At 39.8% G+C, this 19,720-nt stretch overlaps 1 protein-coding gene across 3 annotated transcripts in view; it reads right to left on the bottom strand.

Annotated features, from left to right (window-relative positions):
• The window catches only part of TMEM248 (transmembrane protein 248), a 38,199-nt gene extending 19,430 nt beyond the window's left edge, over window positions 1-18,769 (bottom strand). For 2 of the 3 annotated variants that reach the window (XM_077141021.1, XM_077141020.1), the window contains exon 1: window positions 18,565-18,769. The gene's annotated coding sequence lies outside the window, so the exon portion shown is untranslated. Of the gene's footprint in view, window positions 1-5,210; window positions 5,261-18,564 lie in introns of those variants that run through there. The other variant, XM_077141023.1, reaches the window with a different exon arrangement.
• Between the last annotated feature and the right edge of the window lie 951 nt (window positions 18,770-19,720).

Raw genomic sequence — 19,720 nt, forward strand, 5'->3', positions numbered from 1 at the left:
GCAAAGTGCTTGCCTGCTATGCCGGAGGACCTCGGTTCGATTCCCGGCCCCAGCCCATGTAACAAAAACGGAGAAACAAAATACAATAAAAAACAAGAAAGTGTTTAAAGATGTTTCCCTTTCTTCCTTCCTTCCTTCCTTCTATCCTTCCTTCCTTCTCTCTGTCTTTCCTTTAAAAAAAAAAAAAAAAAAAAAGATATCAATGAGTATCAATCTTTTTTCTTTTTTTTTCAGAACTTTTATTCACACTCTGTAATCATCATTGTGAAGAGCTATCATTTAGCAAGTGCTGCGCCAGGTACCAGCTCAAAGTGCTTTATACACATAATATAATTTTCTTTTCTTTTAAAATTGCTTTTATTGTGGCAACATATATGTTAGGTCGGGGGAACAGGGAAAGGCACTGCAACTGGAGCTGCGGAGGCTGTGTCACCCTTCCCAACCTGACTTCCAGAACTAATGAATCACCCCTTCCGGATGTTACCTGACCCCCATTCTTAAAAGCTGCCCGCACTGAAGCCCACGTGCGCACTCACCTCCCTCCATCTTGGGTTTGGTGAGTTCTGCCTGGGAACGCAGAAATACCTTCCTCCCACTTTAAATTCCCTGGTCTACTTTTCTTCTTTCTCACCCTTTCGCCTCCTAAACCTTTCATCTGGTGCCGAAACCCAGGATGAAAGATTTAGGAGGCAAAAGGGTGAGAAAGAAGAAAGGTAGACCAGGAAATTTAAAGTGGTGGTGGGGGGGTATTTCTGCGCTCCCAGGCAGAACTCACCAAACCCAAGATGGAAGGAGGTGAGCGCGCATGCGGGCTTTGGCGTGGGCATTTTTTAAGGATGGAGGTCAGGTGACATCGGAAGGGGCGGTTCATTAGTTCCAGAAGTCAGGTTGGGAGGGGTGACACAGCCTCCACAGCTCCAGTTGCAGTGCCTTTCCCCATTCCCCCAACCTAACAATATACACAACAGAAAATCTGTCATTTTAACCATTTTTAAATGTACAACTCAGTAGCATCAATCACAATGTTGTGCTACCATTATTCAAATATTTTCATCACCCCAAACAGAAACTCTTGTACCCATTTAACAATAACTCCCTATTCTCCTTTTCCCCAGCCCCTGGGAGCCTCTAATCTATTTTCTGTCTCTATTAATTTGCATATTCTAGTTATTTCATGTAAGTGAACTCATAGAATATCTGTCCTTTTGTATCTCACTTCACTCAACATGATGTCTTCAAGATTTATCATTATTTTAGCATTACTAGAACTTCATTCCTTTTTATGGCTTAATAATATTCCATTGTATGTATATACTACATTTTGTTTATCCATTCATTTGTTGAAGGACCCCTGGGTTCCTTCCACCTTTTGGCTATCGTGATTAATGTTGCCATGAACACTGGTATACAGGTATCTTAGTCCATGACTTCAATTTTTTGGCGTATATACCTTGAATTGGGATTGCCAGAGCACATGGTAATTCTAAATTAAACTTTTTAAGGGGCTGTCAAACTGCTTTTCAAGGGGATGCCCCATTTTACATTCCCACCAGCAATGAATTAAAGTTTCTCTACCTCCTTGCCATGACTTATTTTACATTTTTTTTAAATATCAGTCATCCTAGTGGGTATGAAGTGGCAACTCACTGTGCTTTTGTCATACATCATATTTTTTAATCTTCATAACACTGCTAGATAAGTACTACTATTTCCATTTTTAGAGAAAAGAAACTGAATCAAAAGAGGTTAATTTGTAGACGGTCACATTGCAAATAAATGGCAGAGACAGACTCTAACTTAATTCATCTGACTTTATAAGTGCCATCAATCACAATGCCAGGATTCTGGAGTGGGTTTCAAGTCAAATGCCAAATTAAAAAGAAAAAAAACAAAACACTGTTATCTGCTACAGAGCTATAGTGTATTTTAGCCACTGGCTTCAATAAAAAGCACAATTAAGATTGTTTTATTGTCTGAAGTTTAAATGTAGCATATGTTCCATCTCTTTAGCAAGACAACACATCTCAGTGCTCTTTCATCAGTGTATAAACCAAAGAATGGAATTTTCTTATGTCAGTGCTTTTTTATTTCTTAATCTGATACAACTCCCAGTGCAGAAAAGACTTTCACATACCTCAACAAGTTTAAAATGACCAAAAGGTAAAATTACAGCAGAAAGGAGAAAGCTTTAGCTGCTTAAATGTAGAGTTTGGGCAACATCAATACTCTCAGAAAGACAAAAAAGTACAAGATAATTTGACATAATTACGCATATGAAACAAAACTTATTTTCAAAAAATCAAACTTTATATTTCTACTTACTCATAATTAATGAGTACACTGTTGCATTTTCAAAATCCGGATATAAAACCATGGTAACTTCCACAGTTTAAAAGAAAATTCTCTTTTTTAAAAAATATATTCACCATAGTCTGGAAATTGAAAATAATTTCTCATCTTTGATTTTTTTCCAATTACTGACCTTTTAAAAAAAATTTTAAATTAAGCCCCCCCATCGGGGAAAGTATAATGATTTGGGATTTATCTAAAAGATATTTACGAAAATAAGTTGGGAGAAGATGCCAGGATTCAATAAATGCTAAAAGCTCACTATGAAATCATATTATAGCATCCAAACTCAACAGAAAGCTTGGGAGATGTTTTGAAATTGGCACTTTCAACCAAACACCACTAAAGTTCAACTGGCAAATGACACCACTTCACATATAGCCATCGCCAAAGACTGCCATATAGTTTCCAGGATTTCATTTAGGTATGTAACTAAAAACAGAAAGAGAGCTTGCACCTGGCAAAGATCATTTAAGGATTTCCATGTTCATAAAAACAAATCCTAAATGGACATTCAATTTGCTAAAAACTCTATTTTTCCTCCATTTCCTTTTCTCATTTTAATTGGAATGTGAGAGTAAAAAACATAAAAATGTTTAAAGCTCTCTTACAAGGCAATGGATTTCTGTGTTAGATGTCAATGCCAACAAAAGCATCCCATAGATCTGCCATCCCTGTACTAAATTATGCCACATACCCTATTGGGACTACCATTTTTCAGATGCTTGTTTGTTAAGAGGAGGCGATAAGAGCAGTGAGTAGAGAAGGAAGAAACATTAAAAAGAAGCATTAAAAAGTTAAGATGGCACAGTCTTGATAAAGTTTAAAGAAAGGTTAAGGTCGAAGTCAGCAAGGTCCTGAGATTAGCATAATGCTCAAGAGCAACTACTTGGGCCCTGTTCAAATGGTTTCAAATGATATTCGACAATATTCAGCAAAAGAAATAAACATCATCTCTGTGAAGTGGACTAGATATTGTTAAAAACACTCAGGAGATGGCTGGAGGGTTTGCCATTTATCACCTGGCCGTGGCCGGAGCTGCAGAGACCATATTAGAGCTGTGCAATCTAAACACAGGCTGTGAAACAACTCGCAGACATCAAATTTAATTTCCTGATTATTAATTCCAGACAGGATTGGTAATCAACACATTTTCACTGCTCTTAATATAAGTTAAGCATTGCTTTATGCCACTGGCTTAATAAAACAAGACAAACTAATAAAATGAAAATAAATTTTTAAAATCAGAAATCTACCAGGCGCATATGTTTTGACCGGGTAGCATATGTTACACTTCTCTGTCTCTTAGAAAAGTATTTAACCCTTAACCAGCTGCCAATACTCCTGGGTACCTATTGCTCAGCTACCTAACCTGGTAGCTGTTTCATCACTGGCTCTGGCTTTTTCATTTCCCAGCTAATTGTTAATAGCCCAAATCCTCCTAATCTTTCAAGGTCCACCTCGATGACTTCACTGTTGAAGCCTTTTCTGACCCTAACCATAACAAAAATCCCTCACAGCTGGTTACCTCCCAATGGCAATTAAGCCCTGCCACATTTTATAGCTTACTGCTTTTTCTAAGTTCCTTGTAAACAGAAACTATTATTTGCACTTAGCTCTCACTCTTCTTCCTGCAGCAGCTACAACTAGAGCCCAAACAGAGATGGTGCACGCAACTGCCTTTTGGGCATCTTAGTATCCAGACCTCCAGGGCCAACCCTGACTCCAGTCCACCTCAAGCAGGCCACAATAGCTTTTGAAGCACCTTTCCCACAGAGTCAACATACCACCTTCTTTACTTCCAGAATGCAACCATGCTTGGAGTCCAGGACAAGTCTTCTTTCAGAATCATTCGATGAAATGGAGGAGGAAAACACTTACCATTCAAACACAAACGGAATATACCTATACAAGCTGGGGTACAGCAGCTCAGATCCCAAGCTAAGAAGGGTGCTACAGGGACAAACCAGTTTATCAAATATTCATTACCAGCCTTGGAGCTTCTCCCACTACCTACCACAGCGCTCACCTCTGAGGAAACAAAGTAGCAATTAAGGGGGCGCCACAATCTTCCCTGCCAAAACAGCCTGCAAAGAGACTCACTATTCATCACCCAGGGAGAGCTACAGTCTACTAGTTAAGAACTAAACTACAGACATCAGAGTCTTCAACAAGGTCTCCTCACCAGCTGTCTAACGGTTATGGTATTCAATTTTGAAACCAATTCAAGGCAGCACAACAGGCCTAGTTTTATCCCTAATGGTTCCTATAAAGTGAACTGGAACTACAAGCTTCCATAGCACCCTGAGGCTACTGCTTAATTTATTTTATTAAGATCTGAGTGAAAATAGTAATCCACCCCATCTCTAACTATTTCCCAAGCTTGACACATAGAATACGGGTATTTGGTAGTCTGCACTTAGGTAGTCTCTCCCACCAAACAATTCTCCCTAAAATAATCTCTAATTTATAAATGCAAAAGTAACCCAAACATTATCCAGAGCCAAAAATGGCAGGCTACCAAAATGCTCCCCGTGCCAAATCCAAATTATCTAGGCCTCCGCTCCCGACGGAGGAAACCCTGCCATTTGGAAGGCGAAAAGGGACCCTTGCTGGCGGGGATGAGGGTGGTGGACAAACCATACTGGCAGGTGACCCGGGCGACGCCGCCGGCATAGGCCAGACCCCAGCTGACGCGGCACTAACTACCCCCACCCCGACTCCCGGCAGCTGGAGAGCAGGGGCTGCAACCCGAGAGACCAGGGAAAAAAATTCGGACGGAAACACTGCTCTGAACCAACGCGAATCCCCCTCTCCTCGCCACCAGGACCAGCCCGCCCTGGGCCCCGCCCCGGACTCACCCCGCCCCGGCGGGCAGCGGCGCGCCCCGGGCCCGGCCGGGCCAGCTGCTCGGCGGCCGCCCGCGGCCGCGCTGGGCTCACTCGCGGCAGCGCGCGGCGGGCCCGGGGCCGCTCGGCACCATCCTCCTCGCCGCGCCGGGAGCAGCGTCCGGTTCCGCGGTGCCAACGCCCGCACCAGAGGCCAGCCCGCCTCACGCCGCCGCAACACAGGCTTAGCTTGGGGATCCGGCAGCCGGGGTTTCCGGGTGAGAAAACGCCAGCGTCAACGCTGTCGTGACCTCCGACCCTGGCGTCCAACGGCGGCCCGGCCGGGACAAGGTTCTCTCAGCTGTCGCCGGGGAAGACCACGCCTCCTGGCTTTCACGTGTATGTCGACGTGTGTGAATTGTGTGTGTGAGATGTGTGCGATTGTGTGTGGAGTAGGAGATGTACGTGTGTATATCCGAGTGCGAGTGTGGTGTTGTGAGCGCGGGGCTGTGGTGGGTGTTTGTGCGTGGCACGTCTACGTGGATCTGTGTGTGTTTTCTGCGTTTGCGTGATGTGTGTGATGGGTGAGTATGGGAGTGCAGGCATATGTGTGTCTGGTGTGCGTAGGTATATATGTGTGTGCGATGGGTGTATGCCGTGTTTATGTGCCCGAGGGTTATTATTATTATTATTATTTGGCTTTTAAAAGGGGGAATTTATTATGTTGCAAGTTTACAGTTCTAAGGCTATGAAAATATCCCAATTAAAGTAAGTGTATAAAAATGTCCAAATTAAGGCACCAACACGAGGTTACCTTCACTCAAGAAATCCGGATGAAGTTAAGGGTTTCTCTGTCACCTGAAAAGGCACATGGCAAACATGGCAATGTCTGTTAGCTTTCTCTCCAAGCTTGTTTCATGAAGCCCCCCAGGGGTGTTTTCATCTCAAAGATGAGATGAAAAAAGGCCTCTGTGTGGGCTCTCCTGGGTCTCATGGCTGACTTGTAGCTCTAAAAAGGGACTCTCTCCAAAATGTTTCCACTTTTAAAGGATTCCTGCCAAGGCCCACCTGGAATGGGTGGAGTCACATGTGCCTGTAATGAAAGGTTAATACCCACAATTGGGTGAGTCACATTTCCATGGGAACAATCAAAATCTCCCAGTCAGCAATACTGAATGAGGATTAAAGGACATGGCTTTTCAGGGGTCCACCACAGATTCAAAGCACAGTGACATTGACCACTCAGCTGGGAAAGAATAGTCTCTTCAACAAATTGTGCTAGGAAAACTGGATTTCTATAGGAGAAACAATGAAGGTAGACCCTTTCCTCAAACCATATACAAAAATCAACTCAAAATGGATCAAATACCTAATTTAAAAAGCTAGAACTTTAAAACTCTTAGAAGAAAACACAGGAAAGCGCCTTCCAGACCTTGTATTAGGCATTGTATTCTTAGACTTTACACCCTTAGTACAAGAAACAAAAGAAAAAATAATGAATCGGACCTCATCAAAATGAAAAACTTTTCTTTTTCAAAGGTCTTTTATCATGAAAATAAAATGGCAACCTAGACAATGGGAGAAAACATTCGGGAGCCACACATCAGACAAGAGTTTACAGAATATATGAAGAAATCCCATAGCTCAACAACAAAAGACAAACACCCTATTCCAAAATGGGCAAAAGAATTGAACAGACAGGTTCAATTCCCAGCCCATTGTGCCCATGGATTATAACTGCTAATGAAGGGTGTAATTGGATACACTTTGTAAAATAAGTGGACGTATTCCGAGAAATTTGAAGATAGACATCCTCTCTTGACTCATATATCCCAGTAACCCCACCCATTGACATACCCTGGAGAAACACCCGCACATGGATACAAGTAGACATAAGAAAAGATGCTTACTGTTCATAGTCATTAAAAGTTGGGGGGATGAAAACCAAATGTCAAGAGTCAAATGTAAAAATAGATTTTGGTATATTCACGTGTGATCAAATACAAAACAGTGGTGAAAATGATTGACTATATAGCTCACACAACAATGGGAATCCATCTCAGGATACACTAATAGGGGACAACGAATCACAAACTACGTTGCAGCATAATTCCATTTTATAAAATTCTAACGAGAAGCCGGGAAAAACGCCCCCGGGGGTGTTTTTCTTCTGCATCTCCAAATGTCACTGCCTGCATGGGCTCTACTCCTGGCGCTTGTCATTTGAAAGGGACTCTCTTCAGAAATGTTTCCTCTTTTAAAGAATTCCAGTAAACTAATCAAGACCCACCTGGAATGGGTGAAGTCACATCTCCCTCTAATGAAAGGTTAATACCCACAATTGTGTGAGTCACATTTCCATCTCGATAACCTAATCAGGTTTCCAACATACAGTACTGAATAGGAATTAAAAGAAAAGCTGCCTCCACAAGATTGAATTAGGATTAAAACATGGCTTTTCGCCATGCTTGCCTAATTGCTGTATACATGTACTGAAATTGTAGATAACGTGTAGCACATTGAAACAAATGAGAAAAAAAGTAGATACTTTTACTATACAAGGGTGCTGGTGCAGAAAAAAAAATATTTTGGGAAATTTAGCGTTTTATACTCTCAAGTGTTATAAAAAAAAAAAAAGAACAAAGAAACCCTTTATTTCATTAAATGATTTTTCTGGTGGTTGTCAAGAAACAAAACCAAGTTTTTCTTTTTTATTTTTTAAGTATTGGAATAAGTCTAAAGAAAAGAAAATGCCTTATTTTCCTTCATGGTCATTTAGTCAAGTGTCTCTAAGATCAGCTCCTTCCTCAGAAGAGAAGTTAGTGCATGTTACTCAGTCGCCCAGTATGTGAAAAGAAGATAGGAGGGGAAACGAATGAGTTGATGGTTTGAGTCATATGATTTTTGCCACGTTACCTTGATGCAAATTTGTCAGATCTGACACTGTGAAAAAATTTGATGCCTGACTATTAAGTTTTTAAAACATCCTTCTTTTAAAATCGTAATTGAGTATTTTTGGGTATTGCACTCTTCAGTGTAAGCGAGTCCAAAGGATTCTGAGATTAACAGCTATATGTGATTCTAAACATCAGTTTATAGACAATATTAGAGCTTTATTTTATTCAGAGAAGGAGGCCATGTGGAATTTTTTCTTATTAATTGGAGATGACAGTAGATAATAGCAAACTATTTCACAAAAAAATTAGTCTTTATGATGTTCATTCTGAAAAACAATGTTTTTAAATGACCCGAAAATTTAATCAGATTTCTTCCTACCACACCAGATAACTTATGTAGTCTATCTCTTTGCTGGTTTTAGTAAAAAATTAAAATTATATATATATATATATATATATATATATATATATATATACAAAAAAAGAACTCTACATGCACACCTTTTTTTTTTAACTTTAAAAGACTGTGAAAAAGTAACATTGTTTTGTGTATGAAGTCTCAACTACATCTCTGTTTAAACTTCCAATTTCTTATGAAGTTCAGTTAGTTTTGTAGTTGAAGCAATTTGTGTGCAAAGCCTACATCTAAACACTTGAGTAAATAGTCATACACTGCTCAGTACTAGACATGGCAATGTCAAGTGACAGTGGATTACCAGTTTATCAGTCCTTCCCTCTCCATCTCTTCATGGCGCCACAGTCAGAGGTCAGTGGTCAGCTCAATAAGCACCTATGTGGAGACCTCATCCGCCATCTTGTCTCACCTGGAAATGGTTTTCAGTTCATTTACTATGCAATAGACATTCATTGTTCCGTATTCGGCTAGCTTTGGTTTAATGTGCCACTGCTTTGCTTTTTGTTACACATAGAGTTGTTTTAATTTATTTACAATATATGCCATGCCATTTTTTTAATTTTAACTTTTTTTGTTGTATAGTGTAACATATATACAAAGCAAAGAAAGAAAAAAGCAATGGTTTTTGAAGTACTTTTCAACAAGTAGTTACAGGACAGATCCCAGAGTTTGTCATGGGCTACCATACAGTCCTCTCAGATTTTTCCTTCTAGCTGCTCCAGAATATAGGAGGCTAGAAGGCTTAAATATTTTTTTATCATCACAATCAACTTTTTTTCCTTCTTTTTTTGTGAAAAATAACATGTACAAAAAAGCAATAAATTTCAAGCACAACACCACAATTAGTTGTAGAACATATTTTAGACTTTGACATGGGTTACAATTTCACAATTTTAGGTTTTTACTTCTAGCTGCTCTAAAATACTGGAGACTAAAAGAGATATCAATTGAATGATTCAGGATTCATATTCATTTTTTAAATCCTATCTTCTCTGTATAATTCCACTGTCACCTTTGATCTTTCCATCCCTCTCTTTAGGGGTGTTTGGGCTACGGAGAGGCTATCTGATGTTTGGAGAGGCTGGGCTAGGTTTCAGGACTTATCTGGACCAGGGACCCATCTGGAGGTTGCAGATTTCTGGAAGGTTACCCTAGTGCATGGAACCCTTGTGGAATCTTATATATTGCCCTAGGTGTTCTTTAGGATTTGTGCCATACAATTTTGATTTTATTTTGCTGGTTGAATAAATTTGTGACACTCAAACATTTGTGGTGATAGTTGTTAAGAGCAATACCGGTATTTGATCCAGTTTCATCTCAATGATATTATACCTGGACATTTTAGATGTTTATCAAAGATCTTTTACCGGGAAGAAATATGTATGAAATAAACGTGTGACATTTATGGGTAATGTTGGCTCTGAACAAACTTTTGAAAGCTTAGTTGACAAAATTTGGATCAACTGAAAAAAAAGCATGACTTTTGCAATCTCTGAATGCCTTGATTCTCAGTAGTATCATTTTTAAATGAATTTATTTATTATTAAAATATTAAGAATTTTTTCTGACAGTATTATGTGATTGTTTGTAGAGTGGGTAGTTGGGAGTGTCACTTGTATGTTACCATACAGCCGACATGTATTTTTGTCTATTCTTTATTATCTTAGTAGTTTCATGCTATGTATGTACCATAACCAACTTAATGCCTACGAGAAACATGTAAGATAATGTATTTACAGCCATTGTTACAAGTTTTTCTATCTTGTTTCATATAACATTCAAAGAAAAGTTTTTTCTTGATTGAGAAAAGGATACAAACTGCAAAATCCACACTTCTGAGAACTGAAAATTGCCGGTTGTGTTGCAGTACTTCATTATACTGGGTGTTTTGTCTTTCTTGGGCTTTTAGTTAGCTAAGGAATGAACACATTAGACACTCTTCGGTTTTAGTTGGGATTTTACATAGCTTGCATTTTAATTATTTGGTTCTTTGCTGTTTCTATTAACCCATAGCATTATTTTAATAAATGTTATAATACCAACCAACTAAAAACAAAACAATACAAAACAACAACAACAAAAAACACATGGCTTTTCTAGAGCACGTATGACAAAAAGCTTGAGGAGCACGCAGTGTACTTCAAAGACAAGGAAGGCAAGCTAGGACAGCACTGATGTGTCGCCATTAGAGCAGGAATGGGACAACATGCCCATGCCGGGCCATGGGACGCGTTTGCATGTCAACACAGCTGCATTAGGGATGTTTTAATTCAGGTGGAAACCAAGGCCTCCCAGGCTCAGTGGCCAACCGATCCTCACAGAAGCAGCCCAGGGTCGCTTAGGGGAGACTTATGGGCCACCCAGTCTATGGCATTTTTTTACTGGAAAATGCAATCTATTTAAATGCTGTTTAACAGCTTTGGTGCTGCTCACTCTTCTTTCCCTAAGGTGCATCTTGCAGATATTGAACATATTTTACACAGGATTAATGCACTTCTCATGGGGAAATAGAAGGGCCTGATCTCTCTCACTGGGAACTAATACCTGGCAACCATATAACCTGAGGAAAAGAGTTTGGCTATGTCCCCAAAACAAGTGTCTGTGCCTCTGAATCTGAGGACAACATAGACAAGACCCCTCGCCTCTCCACCTATGAGATATAACATATGGTATATGAGAAGAGATAGATTTTGGGGGAAGGGACAAAGTTATCAATGATAGATTACACATGGTTTTCATTGCTTGGCAAAAGTATACTGTAAAGTGCACTCCCCCTGGCAGGAGGCAAAAGAATTGTAAAATCAATTTAAAAATATGGCAAAGTGTGTGCTGCTCTTTTTGGATGGTTCAGCTATCGGTTTAAATGCATACCACCCCCCTCCCTCACTGGTTAGTGCACATGTTGGGGATCTGTGCACGCATTTGGATTTTCTAAATGATTAGAGGATGTTACCAGACAAGTAATTGTGCTCAAACAAGGAGTGATTGTGTTTTTGTAAAACGGGGCTCCACGGTGAGTCTGGAGGGTAAGTGTGCTTTGAGGGTAAATTCTGAATCGGCCTGAGCTGTTTTGCTCAAGTTTCCACCTGGTACCAACCCTGGCAAAGGCATGGCACATGCCGATCAATAGTGTTGCTTTGTAGCCACGGTTTCAAGAAGTTTCTGGGCAATTTGCATTGGCTCCTTGGCATTACTTATTAATAATAATGAGGCTGGTGACTTATACCTGGTCTTGAGACCCTCTGGAGAGCACTACAATTGAGGCAGGTTAAATAGCAGGAACATGCCTGTGTGATCAGAAACACGTTTTTAAAAACCAGCAGATTGGCGGGCCACAGTGGCTCAGCAGGCAGAGTTCTTGCCTGTCATGCCAGAGACCTGGGTTTGTTTCCTGGTGCCTGCCTATGTAAAAAAAAACCCAGAAGATCTCCATTTTGGGCGCCCTCTTCCATGGTGGGTTTTTTTTTTTTTGAGTCCAGAACCACCATTGATTAATTATTATATTTTATGCATTTGCCTTTTAGATTCTGTAGGAAGTTAAAAGGTAGAGTTACAAATAAAAAATACAATAGTACTGGTATTTTTATTTACCTATGTCATTATCTGTATCAGCAATTTTTATTTCTGATTATCTCTTATGGAGCCATCTACAGGGGATGAACTCCCTCAGCTTTTGTTCATCTGGGAATGTCTTAATCCCTCCCTCATTTTTTTTTTTTTTTAATTTAGAATGCTTTATTGTAAAATATAGCATAAAAGCAGAAAAATGAATCCAACAAATATGTGGTTTACAAATATAAAACGAACATCCATGCAGTCACAATTAGGGAAGGATATAGACACCTTCGCAGAAGATGCCACCCTACATGAGTTAATTCCTAATCACAAAATCACAAACCCCACTCTGCTCTGCCCCATCACCAGTGTCCCAAATTATACGAAGATACTTTGTCTGCTTTTTCTCACTGATTTTATCTGTGTATGCATCCCTAAATAAATATAATTTGCACATTTTATATTGCATGAAAATGGAACTTTTTTTTAAACTGGGTTTCTTTTGTTCCAAATTACGTTTGAGTCTTCTATAGATTAGTAGTATATTCACTTTTTAAAAAGTCATGTTTTTATAGGTGTAGTAATCGTCTGGTGAAAACTCTGCACAATCACCAGTCAAGTCACTGCAGAATCTTTAGTCCATCTCTTTGCCAGCACCAACACTGGCTTTTGCAGTCCCCGACTGTCTTCATGCTGTTCTTCTGTTCCTATTTCTGTTTTCTTGAGATTGTCATCGTCTCATATAAGTCATATCTTGCAAGTCTTCATTTGGGCCTCTTTTATGTTTTCTAACCATAATCCAAGGAATCATAAGTCACGCTGAAGCAAGCTGTGTTGCCACCACCAAATAGGTTTTGAATCCCAACACAAAGATGACATCTAGTGTAGTCTTGTACATTTTGGCTAGTTTTTCCCCAAATTTCTGTTTTTGGTTCTGTTGCCTTCCCTGGACGAAAGAGATCTATGACCATTTGTTTCTGCTGAAGTAGTCAATTGGTTGTGAACTTCCTGGCCTGGATAGTTAATGCATCATTCATGATGGTGGCTGATCCTCAGGCAGCCAGGGAGGAAAAGACGCCCTCTCTGTGCCAGCCAGTCATGTCTTTGACTAGCAAGGTAGCCAGTAGCAACTTTGGTTATTGAGTATTTGGCGTGTGGCTGGTCTGAACAGACACCCAGAATTCGTCCATATGTTTGCAGTTAATGTGTTTCGAACATTACCACCTTCCTCCAATCCTACTGGAGCAGAGTTGGACCCAGAGGAAGTTGAGCCGATGTTAGAAGCAGCCTGGCCTCACCTACAGCTTGCTTATGAATTTTTCTTAAGATTTTTAGAGTCTCCAGATTTCCAACCATCTCTGGCCTCCTGGAGTCTCCCGGGCGTCCTCCTCCCTCATTTTTGAAAAACTGTTTTTCCAAATACAGAATTCTTGATTGGCAGTTTTTTTGTTTCCAGCACTTGAGGTATGTCTTCCCATTGCCTTCATGATTTCTGATGCGAAATCGGCACTTAATCTTATTGAGGCTCCCTTGTAGGTGGCACATTGCTTCTCTTTTGTGACTTTCAGAATTCAAAGTTTCGATCAGTTTGATTATGCTATGGCATGGAGTGGGTCTATTTGAGTTTAACTTTTTCGGAGTGCATTGAGCATCTTGGATGTGTATATTTGTGTCTTTCATTAAATTTAGGTAGTTTCCAGTCTTTATTTCTTTGAATATTCTCTCTGTCCCTTTTTCTCTTACTTCTCCTTCTGGGACTTCCACATTGTATGTATTGGTACATTTGATGGTGACCCACAGGTCCCTCAAGCTGTGTTCACTCTTCTTCAGTCGTTGCTTTTTCTGCTCGCTCCTCAGATCAGATGATTTGATTTCAATTGTCTTAACTTCAAGTTCACTGATTTTTCCTTCTACCAGCTCCAATCTGTTGTTGAATTCCTCTAGGGAATTTACAGTTTCTGTTGCTGTGGACTTCAGATCTGTTTGGTTTCTTTTCATAATTTCCATCTCTTTACTGCTATTCCCTTTGTTTTCATCTCTTGTTTTTCTGATTTCCTTTTGTTCTTTGTCCACATTTTCTTTAGCTCTTTGAGCATATTTTTTTAAGCCTTTGGAATGTTCCAGGTCACATCCTCATCACTGATGGTTTCTAATGCTCTTCTCCTTTGCCTGAGCCATTACTTCTTGTTACTTGATATGTTTTGTAATCTTCTGTTGATACCTGGATATTTTGATATTTTAGTGTTATTGCTGGAATTTGAACTCTGAGGCATCTGTTCCTTAAACTTGTACTCTACTAATTTATGACAGAGCTTACCTTGAATGCCAGGAGTTAACAAAAGTAGGAAAAAAAAAAAAGAAGAAAACACATTTCTCAGTCTTTGCAGATTGACCTGTGTAAATGCTTTACTTCAGGGCTTATCCATACATTGAGTTTGGAGACTAGCTCCAGTTCAAAGCAAGGAAGCCTCTCTGATCCTTTCTACACGTGACTTTTGTCTTGAGCAGGTGACTGTGTGCCCTAGGAATTCCCCTATGGTTTACACAGATACGAATATCTCTGTTTCCTTACAGTTTTCTCAAGGTCCTGGCACTGCACTGTATGTCCTACAGACAGCAATCCCTTGCCCCAGGCAGCGTAACTTGAATGCTCTCCCCCACCAGTCTGTAGGAGAGCTCTTTGAACCATCTGTAACACGCTGGGCAAGGTCTGGGACAGCAAGTCCCTCAGGCCACCGCCAGATGGACTGGGCCAGACATTCATGCTCCCAGCTTGCGCATGAGGGTCACTCTGCGCCCTCTGGAACCGGGACCAGGGATCCACACTGGGAGCAGGAGCTGGTTCTGTGCAGAACAAGCTGGTGAGAGCTGGGAGAGAGACCAGACTTGGCGCCATGAGATCCTACTGGTTTTTTGCAGCCTTTTTTTTTTTTTTTTTTAACTTTTTAAATTTGTCAAATATAACAATATATGCAAAAAAAGCATTTTAGTACATTACACTTAGTACAAGTACATTTTAACAAGTAGTTATAAAACAGATTTTAAAGTTTGGTATGTGTTACAGTTCTACCATTTTTTGTTTCTCTCTTCTACCTGCTCCAAGACACTGGAAACCAAAAGAGACATCACTATAATGATTCAGCAGTCATATTCATTTGTTAAATTCTATCTTTCCTGTTATATTACTCCTTCTCTCTTTTTTCTTATTTTGTGGTCAATATCGTATATAAATAAAAGCAATAAATTTCAAAGTACATTGCAACAATTGATCGTTGAACAGATTTCAGCTTGGTATATGTTACAATTCCAGTTTTAGGTTTTGACTTCCAGCTGCTCTAAGGTACTGAAGACTAGAAGAAATATCAATATAAAGGTTCGGCACTCATACTCATTTGTTAAACCTATATCTCTGTATAACTCCACCATCACCTTTGATCTTTTGCCCACTCTGTAGGGTTTTCTGGGATATGCCCATTCTAACTTTTTCACGTTGGAAGGGGCTATCGATAATATGGGATGGGGGATGGAACTAGCTGATGTTCTCGAGAGGCTGGGTCCTCTGCATTTCAGGGCTTCTCTGGTCCAGGGACCTATCTGGAGGCTGTAGGTTTTGGAAAGTTACCCTCCTGCATGGAACCTTTGTAGACTCTTACATATTGCCCTGTGTGTTCTTTAGGACTGGCTGGAATGCTTTTGGTTGGAGTTTGGTAAGTTATGATAGGTAGCAATGTCTAACTGAAGCTTGTGTAAGAGTGACCTCCAGAGTAGCCTCTCGACTCTATTTGAACTCTCTCAGCCACTGATACCTTATTTGTTACTCTTCTTTTCCTCCTTTTGGTCAGGATGAAATTGTTGATCCCATGGGACCAGGGCCAGGCTCATCCCTGGGAGTCATCCCCCATGCTGCCAGGGAGACTTTCACCCCTGGATGTCGTGTCCCACTAGTGGGAAGGGCAGTGATTTTACTTGCAGAGTTGGTGCAGTCTTTTTCTTAATTTGGTGCTTGCCTTATTTCTGCCATCCTTTTCACTGTGAAATTTCTGGAGCTTTCACAAAGATGTTTCTGCCAATTCTTAGTGGTTGGTCAAAGCTTTGGTAGGGGGTGGAGCCCCGAAGCACCTCATTCTGCCATCCTGTCAGGGTGGCCTCATCTTTCCCTTTCCTTTGCTTTATTAAGGAAAACTTGTTCACATCATCTGATTATTTCGCTTATGGAACAGCAATATATGAAATCTATGAGCTGATTCCTCTTTTGGAAATCTTAAAAGATCAACTAGTCTTTAATACCTATCCAAGAGGTCATTATCATCTGTATGAATTTCTATTGATGAAGCCTTCTCCCTTGTATTTAAAGATGCCTCTTGTGGGCAACAGAGCAGGATATGACTATGTTGTATGGTATGTTTTCTACTTCTTGTGTACCTTAAAATCACTGTATCTGGAGATCCCATTCAAGGCTCACCTCTTCCCTGAAGCTTCCCCAAACTTTTCCTGACAGAACTGGTAGTAATTTTCTTTGTAATTTTACAGTATTTCCTAAACATCTCTCTCTCTCTCTCTTTTTTTAGAGTAAGCAGGTAGAAAATGTGAAAACATATGTAAATGGACACATGGGCACTCTCGCAAAGACAGAGGTGAGGGAGGTAAGAGGCCTTCTGTGTGTTCTGAGCACACATGGGTGGTTCCTGAGCCAGGAGAGAAAGTATATTCTGCCTTGGCTCTTGCAGGGAGAGCGTCCACCTCGCCTTTCCAGGACCCCAACCGTGACACAGCCTTGACTGTGATGCATTTCCTTCCCTTAATGCTTCTTTTATTCTTTTCCTGCAGTAAACTATACATTTCTGACATTACCATTTTTGAGTCCTACCATGTTGAATCTTTTAGCAGCTAAAACCTGTTAACCATCACTGTCAGTGCAGTTATTATTAACAATTATCACTGAGTCTCCTGATGGGTTTCACTTCTTTGTTATTCTTCCCCAAATGCTTAAAACCTGAATCTAGTCATAAAGAAACAATCAGACAAATTCAGGATGAGGGACATTCTGCAAAACATCAAGACCACCCTTCAAAACTATCAGTGTCAGGACCAACAAGAAATAAACAGGCCTATTGGGCTGGTCCCCTGTTCAGATCAAGGAGACTAAAGAGACATGGCCACAAAATGCCAGGACTGGTCGGTTCTGCTCAGGAATCTGGATTGAAACAAACAAACAAAAATTTCGTAGCAGACATTATTGGGAAAATTTAGAAAATCTGGATGTGGTCTGTTTTTGTATCAGTGTTAAATTCCTGTGGCTATTCAGGAAAACAACCTAATTCTTAGGACAGAGACTTATCCTGAGGTATTTAGAGGTATTGAGTCATAATGTTTCCACCTGACTCTCAAATACTGCAGCCAGAAAAATGTTTTGTGTGCATGGAGAAAGAAGGGAAAAGAGAGAAAGAAAGAGGGAGAGACAGAGAACACAGAGGGAAAGCAAAATGTGACAAAAGGTTAAGTGTTGAATCAAGAAGGGTCGATGGGTGTTCATTGTATATTCTTGCAACTTTTCTGTATATTTGACATTTTTCAAAATAGAAATTAAAGAGAAAAAAACCTAAAAGTCACTGCAAGGCTTTTTTGTAAAAAAATATTTTAGGCTTTGTGGGCCAGAATGGCCTCTGTTGCTACTATTTGACTCTGCTGGGTCTAGCAAAAGTAACCACAGGTGATATATAATGAATAGAAGTGAACATGTTCCCATACAACTTTATTTACAAAAGCAGATTTGGACCAGGTTTGGTCTGCAGGCCATAGCGTCCTCCTTTAAGTGATGAGAAACCCAGGGAAATCCTGCTGCATCCTTGGTCGGTTGGAAATTCATGGTTGCTCAGCAATTAGTAAAGTTTGTTAAAACATTAATGAAATATTGTGGCTTGAAATGCTATTATCCTAATCTCCTAATAACTAAAGATTCAAGAGCCACATCCCTTTTAAATACCTCTCTCCTTTTTTCATCTTTTCTCTAATAAAAACTCTAAAAATTTCATTATCTTTCAGAAGCTAAAGTTCAACAGTTCCAATGCCTATCATTCTTCCCTTACTCCCATCTCTGAGATCTTGGGAAAGGTGATGTAAAACGGTGCTTTAGATGTGGTCTCTGGAGCCAGTCTGCCTGGATTTATATGTAATGTGGGCTCAATATATATTTAGGGCATAGAATTAACATGCTTTTAAAGGAAGTCAGTCTGGTCCAGCCAGTCTCCCACCTCCCCACCCCGACCCCCTACTGATTAATTCATAAGTTCTGGAAAGACAGGACTTGCAGAATGAGTCCCCATGATTTACTAAGTAATGGGGGAAAGTTTCCACTTTAAACAGTCATCCTGTCCATCCACCCCTCGGACTATGCAAATCAGGAGAGAGTGACCAGGCCACATCAGTTACCCCCACAGCAGGTGCTATCAGAATTTCAACTTCATTTTCAACAATCAACCCTTCCCTTAGGTGAGTTTCCTCTGTATTAAAGAATGCTTACCAGTCTGGTGGTGGGCAGTCCAAGTCCAAGAAACTAGATTTCTTTCCACTTCATTGCCTTTTTATTAAAGGAATGAACACCTTTCTCCTGGCGCTGAACCCATTCAGCAGATGTGTCCTTCTGTAGAGGGAATGCAAACCCGACACCTAGCCCTGAGGACAGCTCTTTCTTTTAAAGAACGTTCAGAGAGGGTGAGTCTACTCTGCTAGGTAGCATTCTGTCTTGGCAACCACACAGAGGTTGCCTGGGGAACCTGTTCCAAGGCAGCTGTGTTTCTTTTAAAACAAACTTCTCTCTTTAAGAGCCACCGTGTGCTCTTGTGTGGGGCCATAGTTGGGATAGCTTTCGTTTTTATACTCTTAGAAGAATTGTTTTCCACTTTTTGATTATAAAACAACCATGGTATTACATAAAGTTGGGAATTTTAAAAAAGAATGAAAAGGAAAATTGGAAGCACTTGTAATCCCCCAAACCACTGGTAACTACTGCTAGTATTTTGTGGCAATTCCTTCCAGTATTTTTTTTTTCTGTGCATTGTATAGAATTTTAAAACAAATTTGGAACCATGCTGAACATTATGCTAGGACAGTTTTCCACATAATTATTGAAAACTTTTGTTCAGTAGTCATTAAGTTTTGAATACTAAAGACACATTGTTTCTTTGAAAATGTTAAAATATTAATGATGCTCATGGGTGTACTATGACTTAACATTCCCCTATACACTTAAATGCTGTTTGAATATTTTTTAACTTTGGTAGTCAGTATTTTTTATATAAAATTTTTATTGTATTTTTTATTCTTAGGATAGATTTCTAAAAATGGGATTACTATTCCAAGAAGTAAAATGATGGTTTAAGGCTCTTGACACACTGTACAGAATTGCTCTCTGGAAGGATACAGTTTGCACATCTGTCAATGAGGTATATTTCTCTATACTTCATAGGCATAAAATACTAGCAGATGTTTTCATCTTTGCCAGTATGACAAGAGAAAAAATGCATTTTGTTGTTGAATTATTTTCTATTTCTTTCATTACTGATAAATTTGGATATTTTTCACCTGCTGTTGGCCATCAGTATATGTTATCTTGTGAATTTTTATTCATGTCCTACGTACATTTTTAAATGCTTTTTATTGACTATTTTCCAGAATGG

Source organism: Tamandua tetradactyla, chromosome 23 (genome assembly GCF_023851605.1).
Source record: "Tamandua tetradactyla isolate mTamTet1 chromosome 23, mTamTet1.pri, whole genome shotgun sequence".
Taxonomy (NCBI): Eukaryota; Metazoa; Chordata; class Mammalia; order Pilosa; family Myrmecophagidae; genus Tamandua; species Tamandua tetradactyla.